Source organism: Linepithema humile, chromosome 6 (genome assembly GCF_040581485.1).
Source record: "Linepithema humile isolate Giens D197 chromosome 6, Lhum_UNIL_v1.0, whole genome shotgun sequence".
Taxonomy (NCBI): Eukaryota; Metazoa; Arthropoda; class Insecta; order Hymenoptera; family Formicidae; genus Linepithema; species Linepithema humile.
The window spans coordinates 18,776,473-18,792,919 of NC_090133.1; the positions used below are offsets into that span (position 1 = coordinate 18,776,473).

At 39.1% G+C, this 16,447-nt stretch overlaps 1 protein-coding gene across 7 annotated transcripts in view; it reads right to left on the minus strand.

Annotated features, from left to right (window-relative positions):
* The window catches only part of stet (stem cell tumor), a 364,130-nt gene that overhangs the window by 275,097 nt on the left and 72,586 nt on the right, over nucleotides 1-16,447 (minus strand). The window contains exons 1-2 of one of the 7 annotated variants that reach the window (XM_012374318.2): nucleotides 14,146-14,816; nucleotides 13,182-13,650 (exon numbers count right to left, since the gene is read on the minus strand). The exons of 5 other annotated variants lie outside the window; for them this stretch is intronic. The gene's annotated coding sequence lies outside the window, so the exon portion shown is untranslated. Of the gene's footprint in view, nucleotides 1-13,181; nucleotides 14,817-16,447 lie in introns of those variants that run through there. One more of the 7 variants, XM_067358300.1, reaches the window with a different exon arrangement.

The following is a 16,447-nucleotide window of genomic DNA, read 5'->3' on the forward strand; positions in this document are numbered from 1 at the left end:
ACGTAACGCAACATATGAAGATGTTAAATGTTAATTTATCTTTGCTTTCCGTTTCTCTTTTCTTTTGGCATTATGGTTACTAATTTCGAAAAGTATTTGTACAATTTCATATCACATTACACATTTTATCATCCGCAAAAAAGCAAGCATACTTTATAAATTTTTACAGAATAAGTTCTAGAAATTTGCCAGGAAAAGGGAAGTTCTCGGAACACGAGGAATTCCAAATCCGATGTTACGTGAACCGAAAGTTTACGAGTTCCGACTTCATGTACTTTCGCGCATCTACAATTTTTTTCTTTTTTTGTGTAGAAAATGTCACCGTATCGCTGCGAAAAATGTTTTCCGTACATCGGAAAACTTTTCCGCTACATTCCCAGAAAGTGGAAAGGAGACACTCGGACACGTGTGTAACTGACCTCGGCCCTTTCGCGAGAAGCCCGGCGCCGGAGCATTTTCGATATCGCAAAATCCATTTCGCGGATTCCACGCGACAAAAGGAAAACGAAAGGCCATTGTAGTGAAAGTATTTCACTTTTGCAGCGAGTAGAAACCCCCGGCGACCCTCGCTCGTCAACCGTCCGTACATATAACAACACATATGTCCATGTTCCATTGAGCAGACAGAAATAATGGCAGCGAATGGTAAGAGGAAAGCGGAAGAAGAGATTCTAAAATTCAGCGGACCAATGGAGAGAGAGAAAGAGAGAAGACGAAAGAAAGAAAGAGAGAGAGAAACGCGAAGAACGACGCTTTTCCTGAAAAATGATGGGATCCAATATCGCGCTCGAATTCGAAGGCGAGGTACCGCAGTTAGTCGGACGTATAAGGAGGCTACCTTCGCCCTCTATTTTCTTTATTATCGTTCGCGGTGGCTATGTATGGGTGGACATAGGAAACGTATCCTGGAAAAAGGAAATGTATCTGGCCGCGGAAGGTTCGTCCCCGCGGACCGTTCCATCGGACGCGATTTCAAGGCTGACTGCTCGTATAAAGTGAAAAACTTTTCTCGAAGTCCGAAGAGTGTATCTATTACACACACATATATGTACTGTGACGCGTTCAGAACTCGTACATGCCTAGTCTATATTTATTCCCATTACGAGGAAAGCCGTCCAAGTGTCTGCTTCTTTTATTTTTGCGCTAGAGTACTCTCAATCCTCCTGATGATATCAAATTTCGGGATCAAATTGAGAAAGTATCATTTGATAATGTTGCAATATAACTAATTACTGTGGAAGCTCGTATAATATTATCATTAATTAATTAATTAGTTAGTTATCATCATCTGATTATTCAAATTTTGTTCGCGACTAAATTATTTATAATATACTGTTCAATACCCAATCAATTATTTGAGAAAAAATGGTTTCTTTTCTATTATATGGTTTCTATTTTATAATGGTTTCTTTTATATTTCCAAAAACTTATCTTGACTTACTTATCTGCTTCTTTAAACAAACGATTCTTATTCAAACTTATAGAGTTTCGGAAGTTCGGTATACAATAAATTTTGCTATATGCTATGTAATTTTTACAACAGTTTTCGGATTGAGAAATCGTTTGGTGCACATCCGCCTTCGAGTCGCACTTAATACACATCTACATATGTCTCGCATGATGCAAGTCTTATTTTCTTGTTAATCCATGAGTTCATCGTTAAATCAACCGGCAACGCTCGATGAGAGTCGTAGCGAGCGTTCAGGTGAAAGTAAATGGATGAGATGGATTTCATTCGGACTAATAAAAATGAGAAGTAGATATTAATTTATGATCGTTAATTAAGCGCAACAATGCAACATCAAGCGTTCCGAATGAAGCGATGTGCAACGAAGAATGCGCAACGGCAGAATGGAATTATGCCGCGCGATTTTCTAATTTGGAACACGGTTCCCAGTTGCAGTCGGCATTGAGCGGCGCGTCGTGTTGCAACGTTAATGAAACGAAAACGGGGTTGCCAGGGATACAAGGCAGGTGTCGTGAAATAAAGCGATTGAACAGACAGCGGATACGCGACGCAAAGTAATAGAAGTGTCATGGACAAGTGCATTTGTTCTGTCGTCCGCAACGAAATCGATTCCAGCGCTTTGCGCGTCTGCAACCGCGTGAGACACACGAAGAAAGACAGTTATTTCGGGAAAAGCCGAAAACCTTGCCACGAGTAATGGAACTATAACTGGAAATGCGATTGCTTTGAGAAAACCAATAATTCGCAAGAACTTTTTACTTTTAGCATTAAATATGTCTTAAGTTTTATTAATTTTCAATGAGATAAAGTTTTTAATCATTTTAATAGAATTAAGTCAAAAGTAACAAATAACAAGAGCATCGATGAATGAATTGGCTTGAGATTTTTAATTCACTTAAATTTCATCAAGTTTACTGTTCTCTTAACTATTCTGCCATATTAAACATACGACATTCAGTGGTTTTTAAGTAATCTGCATAAAATTCGTCCGTACATTTCAATTTCTAACATTGATTCGAGAGTGAAGTATGTCGAAAGGACCAAAAAGGTACAGGTAGGAAGGCCGTCGTGCGGAATGGCGACGAAGGTTACCGTCCGTGTGATGCAAATGAACTCCTAAATTAAATTTAGTCGGTCCGAGAGAGGCGAAAAGAAGCACGGAGGAAGAGGAATGAGGGGGCGAAAGCACTCCTCCCTCCGGGACGTCGCCGGTGAGATTACAACGGGGAGAAAGTTCTCTAGAACGTCGGCAAAGTTTCATTCGCCGATTGCTTTTGACTTCACGCGCTGTGCGAATGATCTCGCACATATATCTGTCGAATTCGCGACAGACGGCATTTCGATTCAACGATCTGTGAAATCTTTGGTTTCGCGTCAAAATACCAATATCGCTCTGAAAGTAGAAGCCGTCCACTCGTCGTGTATCGCTTACATTACGTACACTCGTAAATCTCGACGCGTGATATATATTTTAAGCCAGATTGATGATTCGCGGGGATTTTATGAGGAGAAACATATTTTCTCACAAACGTTTTAGCTTATAATCAACGATAATAATTTAGAATATGTGGCTGTGATTAACAATTGCGATATAATCGTTCAATAATGTCCGGATGTTATACGTATAAAAATAGCCTTTATATTGTACATATATTAATTTAAAGTCCTAGTTTTATTTATAATCTGCGGTGTAATACAATATTTAATCACCAAAATCTTATTAATCAGAATGTACACAAAAAATTTCTTTTGAAAGTTAAAAGTCGTAGTAATACTTGAACCTTATTCAAAAAAAACTTTTCTAACACGCTGCATACTACAGTTATAACGCGGTAAAGTGCGTTAAAATAGCCCTTTTTTACAACTTTAACCTTGAAATTTTCAAAATTATGACGGAACATTTATAAATTTGGCATCGTATTCAGCATAAAAAAAACTATAAAAAGAGATATTTCGCATTCTTGTGTTCGAAAAAAGCCACATTTTTGTAGAACTGTGTAATCAATCCCCTAAATTTGAGCTTTTTAAAATGAGCTTTAGTATTTAAGCCTAGACGATAAAATGCTTCTATACGTTCTTGTCGTTTTGGTGGCATTCTACAAGAGAGAAGCCTTCCATGTAAAGTTTCAACGTAAAACTCTAATCAGGTCTCTTTATTAAAACTTCCGAACGTTATGGAATTTTTTTGCAGCTCATTCGTGCTTAATAAAGCATAAGCCCTCGAGAAAAGGAACATATCGCTTTATCGATCGCCGTTCAAACTTTCAATATCCGGATAGGCAAAGTCGCAAAACGGAGAAAGTAGATTTCTACGAAACTTTTCGCGCTGATGAAAGACATAATGAACAAATTTGCGTCCCGTTTCATCACGTGATTATTATGACTGACGAGACTACGCATCATAAAACACGATGCAGCATTAATTAAGTTGCTGCATAAATTACGTCATGTGAAATATACTAATTAACAAATTTTTTTCTGTCTACAATATAGAATATCAAACAGAATATTAAATAAATTTAACATTTTTATGTGTGTAATTTTTTAAGATTAATTACTCTTCTAATTTAATTAATAATCTTTTAATTTTGTTTATTTAATTCACTTTGCTTTAATCTTAGAAATTTGATAAATCAAATAACTTCATAAATAACTCACGTAATAAATTGAATAATTATGTACATTTGTTTTGTATAAAAACTCTTTTACAATGCCACACCTTGCACTTCGAAAAACATCGAGAAAGTTAAGTATCACACGAAATCCGTGGTCGCGTCTACCAAGTTGACATCACGTTCTCGAACCGATGATCATATGTACAACCGAGAGTCCTGGGTGGGCGTTTTTCCCAGGCTCGCACGATCATTCCCCCCAACCGATCTGGCGCCTCGATCCCGCTCCGCCAGGTAAAATATTCGGACTGGTCGTCGGACTCAGTCGGGGCAGATGAAGGTGTTACGTGCCTGGCGCGCACGAAACACGTCTCCTCTCGACGATGCTTTCCGATGTCCCCTCCTCCTTTCCTCCACCACGGTTAAAGATAAAACGAGCAACAGAGGGATGAGACACAGACAGAAAAGAACGAAAAGAGAGAGACTGAAGTGGAGAGAACAAAGGAAAAGCGGATAAATATAATACACGCTGCCTCGTTACGGCTTCAATTATTTGCCGGCTTCTACAATGATTTAGGCGCGGATTGTAATTAATATCAGCTTCGCGACAGTTTTAAATAAGTGACGGTAAGAAAAAAAAGAAGAGTACGATGATGACAATAATCATGGTTATAATAAAGAAGATTATCTCCAGTTGTAGATACGCGTACAAATCGGTTGGAATTCAAAGATCAATTTCTGAAGAAATCAACAACATTAAAAGTAATGAAATTGAATGTGCCATGACGTGTTAAAAAAACAAAATATATATAACTAGATATTCCTCGGTCGTTGCAGACATTCAGAGTGATACTTCGAATGGTGAACGCACCGTAACAAAACAGAGAAATAATGGAAGAGCGCGAGAACCATAAACGGGAGGGGGAGAAAGGATCGGCAGTGGAGTGGAAGAGAAGCGGAATGCAGGGAGGATGAGAAGAAGGATGAGAGGGAAAGAGAGAAGGAGAGTTAAAGGGCCTTCGGTATGCGAGCGTGGGCGTGGGTCCAGACTGGGCGCGTGTCTCTACGTTCCTTCGGCGTTCGAAGCAGGAGATGCAAGAACGAGAGAAAGAGAGAGAGAGAGAAAGAATACGGACAGGGAAAAAGAGAAGGAGAGAATAAGAGAGACATTGGAGAGAAAGAGAGTCCGGTCCGAGAGAGGCGCGATCGCGTCCCGGGTGGGCAGGATCGCTTCGAACTCTCAAAAATTTATGGCCGGCGCTTCGACCTACGAGCAAGAGGTGTTACTCCCGGGTCCTTGGGGCAGGGACCGTAAGATTTACGCAACGCCGGCAGCAGAGAAAGAAAGAGAGTGTGGAGAGGAGAGGGAGGGAGGGAGGGGGGGACAAAAGGAGATCCATGAACGCGAGCGTGTACGCTAACGAAAGAGCGATCGAGCTCGTTAACGTCCGTCGGGATAATCGATAGTACGACCGCACCGCCTGATTATCGAACGGGAGAAGGGAAAATAGCTCCCTGCACCAAGAATAAATATTTGGATGCGGCACGGGAGCCCGTCCGGCGACTCTGCCGGCGCGATGTAGGATAAAGTAACGTGCATTATAAAAATATTGGCAAAGTAATTCAGTTTGTAGCGTCTAGCAATTAGCGGTTACTCTTTTCATAAGTAATAGCGCGACATTGTATGTCGTCAATAGTGTGATATTAATCTGTATGTAGGATTTTTATACCGCGAATGATACATCTTAATAATTACAGAAATTATTCTGTAAATCATAAGTTATAATCTGCCTACACACTATCGGATTTCATGTAATTAAATGCGTAAAACTATTAGAAAGTAAATATCTTAACTCTTACAATAACAAAAACTATTTTAGTTCCTCAAATAATTTTATAGTTGAAAATATTAGGCAATTATTGGCTATATTTATGAGATATTTTTCTACAACACACTGCGTTATGTGTTTGTGATCGAAGAAAAATTTCCCATTGGCGTTTTCATATGAGACAGAGAGGGACCAAGGCTGCTGAGGGAAACTCTTTTTGAAATTCACACGACGGATTTTCCGATCATTTGCGAGTGAAATAGTCGAACGATGGAGCGATGTCGGCCGCACCTGCGAGAAGATATTTCAGATCGCAACGACGGCAGGCGTACGCGCGCGGAAAAATCGTATTTTCTTTGCATCTGCCAATCAGACTAGCGCTTTCAAAGCCCCCCTTTAAGCTAAGTCACATAAAACTGGTTCTGGTCCAAATAAAAATATCGCAGCGTCACTCTTCAATTTCCGTTGCACGTCTGCCTATGTAGTATAAGCTCAAATTTGACATGCGATATTTTCGTCGAAATTCACTTTGTAGAAATTTTATATCCCGCCAATATCAGGAATCGTATGTTATCAATACGTCACTCGCCGCGTGTGAATATTTTCATTGTATTATTTTCTAATACATACATTCCTCGTTCATCGAACTTACTTGATTTATTATTATTATTTCAATTAGTTTTAATTTTCATAGAACTTAAAGTTCGCTATAATTGTGCATAAATTAATATTTGCTCCAATTCTGATATCAAATTAATATCATTTTTTATATATACACATGTATTAACATTTATTCTTAACATAAAGAATTATAAAATAACTAATGTAAAAAATAGAAAATTAAAATTAATATTTTATTGGTGAATAAAATTACGCGATTAAATATATATGCTGAATTTTTCATTAAAATTATGTGGAAAAGATTCATTTAATTAAACTATTAATTATTCATTTCTCTTGTTCCACATTTTCATCATATAATGGACGTAACAATAGATTGTCTCGATTGTTTGACTTATTAATGAGTATATTTATCCAAAAGTGCTCGATATTCTCGCGATCGCTATTCAGTTTATCTATTTGCAGCTAAAATTGTACACTATGCAAATGTGTACAAACGGCCATCAATGCAGTTATGCCGTCAGTGACAGAAAAAGTACGAAAATGTTTGCACGGCAAACTACGCGATTGTATAGCGCTGTCGGCGGAAAACGATGCTTAAACGAGGTGTCAATGAAAAGAGAAACGACAAGAATGTCCATTCGGCATAAATATTAGTTTGCGGGATAAAACGAATCAAAGTTACAACTTGTAATCGATATAAAATGTGATTAAATATAAAATTATTTGTTTCGCGGAAAAAGTTGAGAAAATTCAAGTAAAAAATAACAGATTTTAAAAAAATGTCAAACATTTACAATTCCATTCCACTTTTCTCTGTTCCGTTAATTCAATGGCTATAAATACAAGTTGAAATTAACACGTATTTATAAAATAATATATAATATAAGCATGATTCTAATCGCTTCGTCAACAATATACAAAAAAATTCGGAAAAAATCAGAGGAAATTTTTGACATGCAATTCGGCTCGTTGACCCCTTCAAGCCCGTTGACCCCCGTTGTTTCAAACATGGATCCTAGCTCGCGGTGCGATCTCGCGGGTATTCATTTAAAAGCTCGCACGACGGTAATATTCGAAAGCATAAATATCACACGTCGCGCGCGTTTCGTCGCGTTCTCCACGGGCCATAAAAGCGCTCCCGTTTTTCCTGCCATTATCCAGCCGGTACGTCGTCGATGAGACTGGGCATTAGATAAATACTGGCACGGCGCGGGGGCGAGAGCGCGCGTTAGCCAGCTTTAAAAGGGAATAAAAATATTTATCGAGCAAACTCTGGCGGACCTCCACCACCGCATCGCCAGCAGGAGAAGAAAGGGGACGACAGAAAATGGCCCCGTCAGAGAGGGACAGGGGAAAAAAGAAGGCGGAGGCGGAACAGACAACCGAATGAATTTTGAGTGGAGTATTACTCCACGTATTAGGACCCGCTCGACCTCACAGCAGACTTCGGCGGGGGTGGAAGAGTCGGGGCGTATTATTGGAAAACGGTAAATATTTCTCGGCATATACGAAGCCAACGGATATAAAAGGAGAATGAGAAAGGATGGGGAGTGAAAGGGGGGATGAAGTCGAGTGCTGGTGGAATCTTGTTCTACGCTACGATTACCGCGCGCGCATCTCCCAGAAAATCGGTCGGCACGATCCGGGGTAAAAGGGGGAGATAAAGGTAAGAAACGAGAAAGTGGGATGGCAGGGGAGAAGAGCGAATGGAAGTGCTTTGGAGGCCTCGTTTCTCCACGTTGGAATTAAAATCGAACGATCGTTCGCCGCGCGCGAGAGAGAGCGAGCGAGCGAGACTGGCGCGCGTTACCTCTACCTCGCATTTCCTTTTTCCTCATTCTCTCTTCGTGTGCGGCATGCACTTCCCTTTTCCCTCCCCTACGCACCCTTTGTCTCACGCGCCGCACCTACGGCAATATCGCGAGCGCGCGGCGCAATAAGCGTCGACGATTTTCATACATTACCCGTCGAACAGCTCGATTAGCGTTCGATCGGTGTTTTCCGGGGCCGCGCGGGAATAAGAGAGGCCACGCTGCAAGAGAAAAAGACCGTACGGCGACTTATTGTTTCCACGGAACGCGGCAGTCAGCGATCGTATAAGCTCGGTATGCACACGTGACCGTACACCATCGATTACCCCTGCTATTGATCGTTTAACGTTCCGGAGATGATCGTCTCATGAGAATAAAGATCGCGTTCCTTCTTACTCGATGTTTCTTTCCTTTTTCAAGATAATACCACCATCTGATCTTAATTAATTTTTTACCAATATTAGACAGTGATTTATTTATTAATTACGACATAATCAAGTAATACTTAAACACTGTTGTCACAAAATTCGAAGATTTTATGGAATAATAATTTCTCGCGACATCGATGAAATAAATGGCTTGCTGTGCCTCGTTAATATGAGCAATCGATACGCATTTCATATGATGGACATGCAATGAATATTTTCTCTCTTGGATATGTATAAAATGTTCCGTGCTAAAAGTACATGTGTACAAATTTAATGATTTCAGTTTAAAATGACGATATAAAATTGCTCAGAATTTAGATAATTTAATGATTTTTCAATAAATAAATAAAACTATGTTCAATATATAAACTAAATATAACAGATTATTGGTTGATATTTTAGTTTCAAAATTTTAGTCAGTTTCAGAAACAGCAACATAAAGTATAAAGTTGAAAAATTATATTCATTGTATTCATTCTGACACGTAATGCTATTTGTACCGCGCAAAAATCTCGACAAAAATGCAAAAAAAGTTAAAGAATATCAAGAATCTAAAATTTATCAAGAATTTTGAATATTCAATAGAGAGAGAAAGATATATATTCTTTCAATATTTGTACTTGATATATAAAGAATAAAAATACGCTGAGGCAAAATATACTTTCACTGTCAGATACGTCTGTTTTACTCTGTGCACTCTCTACTTTGTCTTTGTTTCACGTTGCGTCTCAACGGTCGCATTATCGACAGCATGTTACGTCGAGCCGCGCGTATCACTTGACGCGACGAGGCAAAGCTAAACACACATCCATCGAGAAGTTTATCGAACGAGAGGGTGAGAGAGAGAGAGAGAGAGAGAGAGAGAGAGAGAGAGAGAGAGAGAGAGCGAGAGAGAAAGTGCAGTCGAACAAACTAGCTCACGGGAACAGTCACGCGGGTTTGAGGCAAAGCGAGTCGAAAAGAGACGCGAATTACGAGAGCGAGAGCAATCGACGAGAGTGCCGTTTGCGCATTCACAGAAAGGAGACATGAAACGGCAACGCATGTGCAAGCATGCGACAGCAAGAAGCGGATAAACACGACGGTAAACTCGGAAGCGCTTTGTCCAGCGAGCGTCGCGACGCCCGGTGCCGTTTTCGCGGTGGCTTGAACTGCGCTTGCTGTGTAAACTGCTTACGTGCCACGCGGGTGAAAACGAGATCCCGGCGTATGTCATAGAGCCCGCAGAAGGAAGTAGAGCCGCGAAATAGTTCCACACGACGCGTGTATGTGTACCGTGTATACCCTAACATCCGCGACCAGTTCACGGTAGACACACTCGTCATTGAAGATAAAGATGAGAGGAGAGAGAAAGAGAGAGAGAGAGAGAGAGAGGGGGGGAGAGAGAGAGAGAGAAGCGCAATAACGGATAGACAAATATTTGAGCGCTCGTGAGAAACGCGAGTACTATGTAACGTGCGCTGTGACGAAACGTCAAGCATGGATAATAGAGATAGATAGAATAAAGATAACAGAGAGAGTGTCAGAAAGTCATTTATCATTACATACAAGAGTCAGAAGAGTTGGATAACCAGAAAAAACTTATCACTACAGTATTTTAATATCTTATTACGCTTGAGATAAAAAATTATTTGCAGAGAAGAAATAATTATTATGTCCTGTTGCAATCTTTTTATAATAGTTTATCGTGGCGCATATTATGCATTCTCTAATAAAGGATTATATTATTATCTAATTTATTATAACATGTACTGATTCGTTAATCATAAGTGATTAACAACGCGCTAGATGAAACAAATTCTAGTATAAAATAGTCGGAGAACAAAGAGCGCCTGATTCGAAGAGTTTAGTGCCGCAGAAATAATGGATGCTTTTGTAAAACGAATTCGGAAGAGCGATGGCAAGTGTTTGATTTTCCGTCGATGTGCCGCGCACGGAATCACTGCGAACGTACCGCGATTATCGTAATCGACGTCTCGATAAGCATGGCGAACGACCACCATTTCTCGCCCGTGGCTGATTGTTCTTTTGCAGTCGATCGCGCGTATAATTCGCAGGCATTGGATGGGAAAATGAGGAAAGAGCAAGAGCGGATGGTGACTTTTGGAATCCACAAGCTGATTATTCTTGAGAGCTTTTCGCAGGAGAATAATCAAGCGAAGAAAAGAGTTAAAAGAAAGTCCATTATTATTCTGCACGACATGTACGTCCAATCATCATGACATATTTTTATCAACGATAAAAAAATTTAGTTGAGTTTTAAAACTAAAAAATAGAAAAATGTAATATTTTATCATTTATATCAAATTATTTTAATTGATCTTAACATTAATAGATATTTTCAAATATATTATATTCTATAACAATGATTTTTTAAGAAAGATCGGAGATATATAGCTCATGGTTCATTAGTTTCTATATGAATCCGCTCCTACTGAAGAAAACCACCCACAGGAGATGTTCGAGGATTGAGGACCGGAGATGAGACGAACGAAGGAAGGAAGGGTACTCTCGATAAGGATACGATTGTCCGCATGGGAATTGCATGGCTTCGCGTTCTCGACCCACCTTGATAACGAGAGAACTACCCAACTGGTGAAAACGTCCGCTGGGATGATACCCCGCTTTTAGCCGCAGAACACTTGCCAAAACACGACACGAAACAGAAGACCACGTCAGGTTTGATATTGAGCAGTTTAATATTTTTCTCCGTGGCAACGTTAAATATAAACTCTATAGTTTATTAACGCATATCTTATAGTTGCAAGATTTTAATTAATATGTAAAAAATATTTAGTAGAATTCAAAGATAAAAATGCAATCAAATTTGGTTAAAAAAATGCAATCAAGAAATATTCATTATAAGAATACAATATAAACATAAAAAAATCAAGCATTTAAATAAACATGTAAAGACAATTTCATCGTCACATGTATAGATAATATAATAATATAAAATGCAGTTGTTTCTATATTATAGACAATTTAAAAAACTAAAATAGATTATACTTATGGCCATTTATATAACATATCTATGAGAACCCAGTTTAGGATCGAGCGTTCGAAAATATCACAGAACATACGAATATATATCGTTCAGTAAATCATATAACACCTCTTTATAGATTCACATCCACGTGCGAACCATTTCGCTCACGATTCATCGACGTTGTCCTCGATTCCATCGAGTTACGAGCACTCGACCGGGACGTAAAGTACTTACATATCGACTACCCTCGAGACTAAACTCAGTTCGTTCTACCTAGAAGTGCGTCAGCTTCTCAGTATGCCCTTGGGGTGTACTTTCCTCGATATGCGTCAATTTCCCGGAGGAGCCGCACCATCGGACGTATTCCCAGATACTTTCGCGGTCATACTTTTCGTATACGCTCGGTCACGTATACAATTTGCATAAAAAATCGACTCACTAACATCTTTACAATGACTGTTTCGATTCTAAGATAATACGTGTTGAGAAACCGCTCGATATCAAGTAAAATAGTCTATTTTAGAAATTCAACGATTTGCACATTTGCGTCACAAAAATATAGAGTTATTACGATTATAAAATGTAAAAATTAAGTTTTTGACTTGAAGAGAGATCTGCATAATTAGATTTTATATGTTCAACAATTATTCTTCATATAAACCCATATTTATTTTTAGCAATATCATTTATTATATGTTAAACTGCAAAAATAAGAAGGATATTTAAGTAACAAAAGGATATTTAAGTAACAAAATTAGAAAAGCGATTTGGAAGCGACAAATAACTGGAATTCTCTAGACTAATTATTACACATTGTGCGCTTTCTGTGCACGAGAGAATTTCTGACTCTCGACAATGTTGGACATTAAAAATCGCTCACGCTTGGTGCAAACACCTGTTGAATACATAGGCTAAATTTTTAATTGTGTAATGTATACAGAGAAAGAAAAAGAGACTGTTATAGACTCAGAGGTTTTACGCAAATAGATATCTTTACTCCCTGTTTATTTAATTTCATAAAAATTTTTATCGATTTCAATCTCTGATTAAAAAAGCGTATGCTATGTGTACAGACGTATGTACATCAATATGAATTTTTTTTTCTATATGTCGATATAGATTTACACTCAAAATTTGTGTTCACACAGAATTTGTTTCGTTAAAATTATAAATACTTATTTCTCGCTGTCACGTCGCGATAATCACGCAATGCTGTATGTTTCTTTCTATCGATGTTTGAAACACTTTCAGAAAAGACAAAGGCGCGGCTCGTCCGGTTGATGAAATACGAAGGGGTACGAGAAGGAGAATTTCGCACTTAACCCTAATTTTTTATTCCTCCGCCACTTTGCCGCGCTGAATGTATTATCAATTGCACACTATATATATCGTATTAGATTTAAATTTTACCAACACTCACCGAAAATCGTAGACAAGCAATTACAGCTCTTCTCGATTAATCCAATACCATCTCTCTGCTCGATTCCGCTCGATTTCTGATGTAATCACGGTGCATTTCTAAATTTCACACAGTTCTATCACACAGGGTATCACACTCGCGAATAATACGAAACGCGCGCATTCGCGATAATGGAAAATACATTGGCTCACGATCAAATGAATGAAACACGAATGAATACACCAAAACTCGCCCGATTCTTTCGACACTCCCGATTTGTCACGAACGTATTCTTGACAAAAATTCTAAGAAAATTCTAAGAACTAGTCAACCGGTGACTATCATCGCGGACGCGAATATCGAACCGAATAATAAGCCAGCGGAATCGCCTGCATTCATTAATCCGTCGCAGCGGTTTCTCGATGTTCCTTCCTCTCAATGCTCCACAATGCTCTGCATACTGGATATCACTCATAATGTTCACCAAACACTGCGAAATACGCGAAACGTGCGTGTTAGAAGACAAAATCTTCTGATAAACATTGCTTCGAACGCGAAACAACAGACGACGAGAGATACATTAATCATGATTGTATTGGTCAATACATTGAGACAATAGTTAGATTCGACACTTTCGATGCTCATTTGTACACATATAATTCACGCGAGATAAATAAAAAGATGACAACGTATAGCGACGCGAAGAAGATATGAGCATATAAATCTACGAGATACGCGTCAATCGCATTCACACGATCCTAAAATAATGCATTAAAATGCTCGCCTATTACTAGATTCAACATTGTCGACACTTATTTAACGACAAAAGTCATCTAAACCGCATAAAAGATGCGAGAATACTCACAATTCGGTTGTGTATCAACGCGCGATGCAAACTAACCTCCAATTATTAGCCCAAGTTAACTTTGCTTCTTTACGCAACAAAATACAAAATAATGGATACATAAATCATTAAAACAATTACCTTTCATCATATTCAGTGTTCTCGACACCCATTTGTATGCAGGATTCGCTTGAGATGGATAAAAGATGCGAAATAAAGATGCGAGAATGCATAGCGGCCGCGATTTAGTTGGCGCGAATAACGTATGACACGAAGTAAACAACAAACGCGGTGACGTCATCGCGGCTAACTTCTATTCTATTGGCGCGAAATGAAAACATTTCAAACAGAACACAAAACATGCATCATCGAGAAACATGTTAATGTGTTTACGTGATCAAAATAATGTACCGAAATTGCTCATCACTCAATCCGATATTTATTCCTGAAGAAAATACTGCAATGCGATTGCAATTCGATTATTCATTGGCAATACGTAATATGAGCTAACGTAGAATTATTGGTCATGTTTAACTAGCGGGTTTACATGACTTCGCGAGATGATAGCATAAATAAATCGTTAAGATGATTACCTGTTATTAGAATTGACATTATCAACACTCATTTATATGCAGAATTTGCTGAAGGATAAAAAGATACAAGAACGCAAAACAATCGCACTGCGACAGTGGCGGCGAACAATGTGACTTGATCGGCAATTATTGAACTTTGGTAACGTAACCGTGACTAACTCTGCATATTTACGCGGCGCGAAAAAAAACAAAACAAAACAAAACAAAACAAAGCGATAATGTGACAACATTTAATTATAACAGTTTATACTGCCGCAATAAGATAAGAAAGATAAATAAAAAAATATAATTCACATTTAAAATGTGAAAAATATTCCAATCACTGATTTTACGGGCACGATACAGCACATATAAACTCGCTGGAGAATACATTGTTGGCCGCGATCTCAAAGTTTGCCTCTGCTATCTTGTCCATCGAGGCGCCGCCTTTGCTTACCGAGACAGATTCTCTTTGCTTTTTTTATCTTCCCGTTGGTTTCGTAAAAGGAAGAGAAATGGGAGAGGCGAGGCCTAAGCGAACCATGGTAGGCGCTGATTGACGCGCAGCGAGTTTATCTTCGAAATTCCTGCATCGGAAATATTTCTAACAAAAATAACATCAACGAATATGCCGCATCGTAGAAGCAATCGTTATATATTTAAAAAAAGGTACAACCCTAATATAAATTATAAAAAAATGCAAAGCACAATAAATCATATTTCTCGAGAGAGAATGGTAAGAGAATAGTAAGAGAATGGTAAGAGAATCTTAGAAATTTTAAAATCGATATATGTATTGCATCGTTGCGCGTGATGCATCTCAAAAATTTTAAAACAGATATGTCGCACGATATTGCGTATGTCACTCTGTCCTACTTGAAGTTTTACTTTTGAAAATCTGACATGTGCAATTTTTGAAATAAATAACCCATGTTATAGTACAAGTGTCTTGATAGGAAATTCGTCAATTTCGAAAATAGAAATGTGTGCGATATTGACAAGAACCGGCACAGAAGGATATTAATTTCCTTCAGGATACGCGCAAGCGGGAAAACGCGATCGCTGTTTCTCGATCTTCCACGCCAAATGATGGAATCAAAAGATCTGCCTTCCGTATCCCGATTCCGAGAAATGTCTGTATCCCGCACGAGAATTGCTGAAGGTTCCGATCACTTCAGAAAACGCCAGGACTTTCCGCCTTCTAACGGACCCGCGTCACGTAGCGATTCGGTGCTGGGATTTCCGGGATATCAAATCGCGTTATAAAGTTGGCAATCTCTTTATCTCTCTCTCTCTTTCTCTATCTCGCTTTCTCCGAGAGAATTTGCGATTATCCGCGGTACAATCGTCGTACCAAAATCACCGGAAGATCGGCGGCGGCGTTTCTCGCAAGACTTCTCAAAGTTCTTACCGCGCGTAGCCGGCACGTAGGCGAGCACGCGACGAATCAATCGGCGCGATTTTTGCCTGAACGCAATTATCGAGCCTCCTCTGCTTGATTTTACGTCTCGAACGCGATGAACTCGCGGCGAACGCGCGCGGCAAAAAGCAACAGCAATCGATGGAGATACGTGCGACGTCATACTGCGATGAATTCCCACGGGTCGCCGTAAGCCGATGTGAAGGAGCCTGCAGCTGACACGTAATTACCGGTAATGAGGCGATACAAGGGCCACGGATTGCGCCGAGATGCCAAGGAAATTTGAAATGTATCTCACGTAAATAGGAGTGCGAGGATTCCGCAAAAATTCAAACGCCTGAATTATGATCGTGAAACGCGTTATAATTAAAAAATCACTCCTGGTCTTATCGGTCTCGGATCAAATCACAATGTTTCCTGTGTTCGTTGACGTGAACCGCCGATACGATCG